This window comes from Drosophila bipectinata, chromosome XR (genome assembly GCF_030179905.1).
Source record: "Drosophila bipectinata strain 14024-0381.07 chromosome XR, DbipHiC1v2, whole genome shotgun sequence".
Classification (NCBI taxonomy): Eukaryota; Metazoa; Arthropoda; class Insecta; order Diptera; family Drosophilidae; genus Drosophila; species Drosophila bipectinata.
Window position 1 is genome coordinate 8,232,691 of NC_091735.1, and position 6,000 is coordinate 8,238,690.

Genomic DNA, 6,000 nt, shown 5'->3' on the forward strand with positions numbered 1-6,000 from the left:
GGTGTTTTTAGAGTTAGAGAGTTCAAATTTGACATGAGAGCTATTTTTGGCAACACATTCCGTCATGCCAAATTTCATAAGGATCGGCAGACTATATCCTATAGCTGCCATATAACTGAACAATCGGAAATGACCCAACTTTCGTGTTTTTGAAGATAGAAAGCTGGAATTTAATACAGATTCTATTTTTGGTCAGTTGATCCAACCTACCAAATTTCATTAGGATCGGCCGACTATATCCCATAGCTGCCATATAACTGAACGATCGGAAATGGTATTAGGTAGATATATCAACTTTCGTATTTTTGAAGATAGAAGTTTGGGACTTTTTTTAGATTTTGTATTGTAATAAATTGGATTATATATTCCTATTCCCATAAGGATCGGCCAACTATATCCGATGTTTGCGATATATATCCGGTTTTAACTGCAAGGGTATATAAACTTCGGCTCCGCCCGAAGTTAGCTTTCCTTTCTTGTTTTTTGTAAGCTTTTGATAACGGTATCTTGTTGCTGCTCATTTAAATCCTTTAAGAGCATAAGAATATGCTGGGCATTCATAAGGTAATTCGTGGGTAAGAATTTTAAATCACCCTCTTTTATACCCTTACAGAGGATATTATAATATTTGTCAAAAGTGAGCAACGAAGTGAAGGAGACATCGTCGACCCTGAAAAGTGAAATAGAGTCTTGGTATTCCCTTAGTTTAATGGCCCAACTATCTCTAATTTTCGCGATGTATTTGTAGCTAATCGGATACATAAATTATAATATAATATAAACTGTCAGCTGCAAAGGTATATCAACTTTTGCTCTCCCGATATTTTTTTTATGTCCAGCGGTCAATGATAGCTTTTAGCTTATAGCTACTTATATATATATAAGTATACATATATGTAGATTACAGCTTATCGAAGCTGCCATTGAATGATCTTAAAAAATGACATGACATTAAACAATTTCAATCGCGTAGTGATTTTGACAAATTATAAACAGAGTATTAACGGATAAAGAATGGTGGCGCCAACAGTCAATACAGGCAAGCAATCTAACGTCTTTAAGGTTAATCTCAATCTGATAATGACGCCTTTCAAGAGCAAGAGTGCCCGATAGGCACCGGCCAAAATATACACAAAAAATCAAAGTCACTGTACTCAAAGGCACACAGGTATCTGAGTTTGTGGAAGTGTGTGTTCTTGAAGGATTTTTTTTTAGGTGATTATAATTTTAGTTAGTAATCAGTGTTGCTAGGCCGAACTTATTTGAATTCATATAATACTACATACTCTTAACCCTCAAGCTTTATTACAAAATTTTAAATATTTTAATTTTCTAAAATAAAATTTTTAAGATAAAATTATTTTGTATGGCTACGCTTAAAAAACTTGTTATTATTTGCTTTTTCTATGAAAGGTATTATTCTTTATTAATCGAAGGAGAAAAAAATTCATTGAAAAGAAACATTTTTAAAAAGCGTTCTTTTTATCAATTTTTCTTTTTTATAGTTTATAAACTGCATTCCAGGCGGATGGATTTATTATTATTGCTTATTATTAAAATTATTATTTTTTTTTATTCTGTGAAAAATGCTATCTCATCCAGTAAATGTGTAACGAATGTAGCGGCAGAAAAATGTGAGGATATGTATGACATGGTACGTCAGACGTCAGATTTCGATGACTATGGATTATCTTAAAAATGGGGGAAAATGTAAGTCACTATCACAGATCAAAATTAATTTGTGACCATCCACTTGCAATCGAGACTGACCCCTGACCACCAAAATAAAAATGAAAATAAAACAAAACAAAAAAGGAAATCTTACTTTGGGCGGAGCCGAAGTTAATATACCCTTGTAGTTAAGATTAAATATATTAGGCCGATTCTTATAAGAAATTTATAATAAAACAAGAAAGGAAAGCTAACTTCGGGCGGAGCCGAAGTTGATATACCTTGCAGTTAAAACCGGATATATATCGCAAACATCGGATATAGTTGGCCGATCCTTATGATAACATCATAATAAAACCAATTAAATACAATAAAAAATATAAAAAAAAATCCCAAACTTCTATCTTCAAAAATACCAAAGTTGGTAATTCAACCAAAAACCATTTCCGATCATTCAGTTATATGGCAGCTATAATATATAGTCAGCCGATCGTTATGAAATTTGGTAGGTCGGATTAACTGACCAAAAATATAATCTGTACCAAGTTCCAGCTTTCTATCTTCAAAAACACGAAACATGGGTCATTTCCGATCGTTCAGTTATATGGCAGCTATAAGATATAGTAGGTCGATCCTTATGAAATTTTGCATGTCGTATTTTTTTGCCAAAAGTAGCAAAATAATAATAAAAAAGTAGTTTCATGTAAAATTTGAACTCTCTATCTCTAAAAACACCAAAGGTTTACCATTTCCGACCAATCAGTTATATGGCAGCTATAGGATATAGTCAGCCGATCCGGGCCGATCCCGGCCGTTCCGACTTATATACTGCGAACAAAGGAAAGAAGGGTGTGTGCAAAGTTTCAAGACCATAGCTATAAAACTGAGAGACTAGACTCTCTACTTCGCGTAGAAACAGACAGACAGACCGACATGCTCATATCAACTCAGGAGGTGATCCTGATCAAGAATATATATACTTTATAGGGCCGGAGATGTCTCCTTCACTGCGTTGCACACTTTTGGACAATATTATAATACCATATGCAATGGTATAAATATAATATTGGGTTAAAAAAATTAAAAAAAAAGTCTCAAGCTTCTATCTACAAAAATACCAAAGTTTGTATTTTTACCAAATACCAAGTACCTTTTTCGATCGTTCAGTTATATGGCAGCTTTAGGATATAGACCTATAGGGTATAGAAATTTTGTATGTCGTATCATTTTGACAAAATATAATCCATACAAATCGCAACTTTTCGCAATTGTTTTGCTAAAAATAGCACTCATGCATAATCCGAACTCTAAAAACACTAAAGTTATGGCATTTCCGATCAATCAGTTATAGGAAGCTATTGGATATAGTCGGCTGATTACGGCCGTTACGACCTATATTATGCGTGCAAAGAAGGGTGTGTGCAAAGTTTCAAGTCGATAGTTTTAAAACTAAGACACTTTAAAACACTTTATAGGGTATAATACCCTAACTAACGTTTAAATCTTAAAGATATGGATTTTGAGGGAACAATTTTCGGCGCATACTTTTAAAATGTATGTATACCACCTCAAATTAAAAACTGGCATCAAGCAGTTACAAAATCTAAAAAGAAGTCCCAAATCTTCAAAAAATCAAAGTTAGTATTTTTACCAAATACCATTTTCAATCGTTCAGTTATACAGGGTGACAATAAATAACCCGGACAAACTTTGAAGCAATCTATTATAAATGTATTATGATGCAGACCTTAAAAAAATGCATTTATCGATAGCTTGTACTTTTCTAAAACAAATATATTTACATTTTTGTGATTCCCATCAATTTGATATTTGTTTCGGGATGTCTAAAAATCGTTGTGAAATTTTAAAACTGTTTCAACAAGGAAATCGCCAATGCGACATTGTTCGTTTGCTTGGAATACCAAAACAAACGGTCTCTGACGCTATCCGGCGATTTAATGAGCTTGGCCATGAAAGTGACCGTCCCGGACGAGGCAGACCATGTACCGCTAACTCTTCCAGAATTCGCCAGATAGTGAAGACGCGGATCACTCGGAATTGCAGAGTCTCGGTCAGAAAAATAGCCCATAAAATCGGAGTGAATCGAGAAAGTGTTCGGTAGATAGCAAAAAATGAACTTAATCTCCAGCCCTACAAGCTCCAAAAAATGCATCTTCTTACGAATGACAATAAGCGCGTGAGACTCCAAAGATGCCGTCAGCTAAAGCGTCGGGCCGCAGGTCAAAAATGGGAGCGTATTCTTTTCACGGACGAGAAGATATTCACCATCCAAAAGGCGCACAATCACCAAAATGACAGAAGCTGGTCTGCTAAAGCTCCAGGTACCTCTGCAATAATCGAGCGCCGTCAATTTGAGCAGTCTTTAATGGTTTGGGGAGGAATATGCGCCACTGGCAAAACACCCCTTGTTTTCATCGATCAAGGGGTCAAAATCAATCAGGAAGTGTACCGCCGGGACGTTTTGGAAACTGTTGTGCTTCCTTGGGGCCAGCAGCACTTCGGTGATACGGAGTGGACGTTTCAACAGGATTCAGCGTTAGCCCATAGAGCAAAATTGACTCAGGACTGGTGCAAAGCCAATTTCCCGGACTTTATTACATGCAGTGAACGGTCACCTTACTCGCCAGATCTTAATCCGATGGACTATAGTGTGTGGTCTATTTTGGAGTCCAGGGCATGTGCTTAATGCCACATAAGTTTGGAGACGCTGAAGCAATCATTGCTCCGAGAATGGGATCGATTATCGGAAGAACCTCCTGCGGCCCATTGCGCTAAATTTCCAGAAACGTTTAGGGCTCTGCATCGCAGCCCAAGGAAGCCACTACGAAACCAGCTGAATATAAGTTAACACAATACCTATTTAATAGTTGTGTATCTGCATTTTTTCTCAAATACAGGGGAACCTAATTGTTATGGGGAGGAGATAAAATTATGCGTTAAAGTTGTCGGCCTTTTTGTATTCAGCAAAAATTTGTTTTAGAACAACTTGTTAGAAATTAGTTTTTAAAGTCTGAGAGTTAAACTTAGTATGTTCTTTTAAGGAAATTTACAGAATTTCAAATACTGGCCCATCAGTAGGGGAGCTCGTAACTCCAATTTGTTCTGGAAAAACAACAACCACTAAATACAATTCAAGCCAAAGGAAATATAATAAAAAACGACGTCCACAGAAACTGAAAATATGGACCGACCAAGCCAGCAATTATCAAAAAAGGTGCATTGATAAAGCGTAGCGAAAAGAATGAGCTGGCTTCTACAGTCCCTGTCTGGTCTCACGCTCTGTGCCTTCGCTTACAATTTTACTTTTATAACTCATTATGTGCCATTTACTTAAGGAACAATATGTATCATTATTATTTGCAAAGCGTTAAAATATACAATTATATATACGTATATATGTATGTATACAATGTAAGTGCCTATCGTAAAATTTTAACTTAAAATAGAAAATTTCAAATTTCTATCACATGATTTTTATACTCTTGCAGAGGATATTATAGGAGAAGGAAACATTTATAATGCTTATGTATTCTTGATCTGGTTCACATCCTGAGTTGAAATAAGCGTATTCGTTTGTGTGTTTTATAGAGAATGACTTTATCTACTGGCTGATTGACAATAGCGGGTGGCTAGGTCTGCAGCAGCACATCCGGTCTCGGGTTGGGGAGTTTACGTTCTTGGGCTGGTACAACCTGTTTTGTGGCGACGCAAAAAATAGAGTTGGGATTTCCTACGGATTCTTTATTTTAGCAAAATGATCCGACCTACCAAATTTCATAAGGATCTGCAGACTATATATTGTAGCTGCCATATAACTGAACGATAGGAAATGGTATTTGTTAAAAATACCAACTTTGAAATTTTTAAAGATGATTTTTTAAAGCTTGGGACGTTTTTTTAAGATTTTGTATTATTAGATTGATTTACCATAGATTGGTTTTATAATGATTATTATTAAAAGAATCGGCTTTATATAAGGAGCTATATCGCATCGATATGTGCGATATATATAGCCGATTTTATCTGAAAGGTTATGTCAACCTCTGTTCCGCCGGAAGTTTCCGGAATCTTTCCTTTCTTGTTTTGAATGTTATAGTCTAAAAGGGATTTTATAATGAATTCTCATAACAATCAGTCAACAATAACCAATACTTTTGTTTTATATTTGATCTTAGCTCCAAGGGTGTATCCACTTCGGCTCCGCCCTTTCTTGTTTATTTATATTTATACCCTTGCAGAGGGTATTATAATTTTGGTCAAAAGTGTGCAACGCAGTGAAGGAGACATCTCCGACTCTATAACGTATAT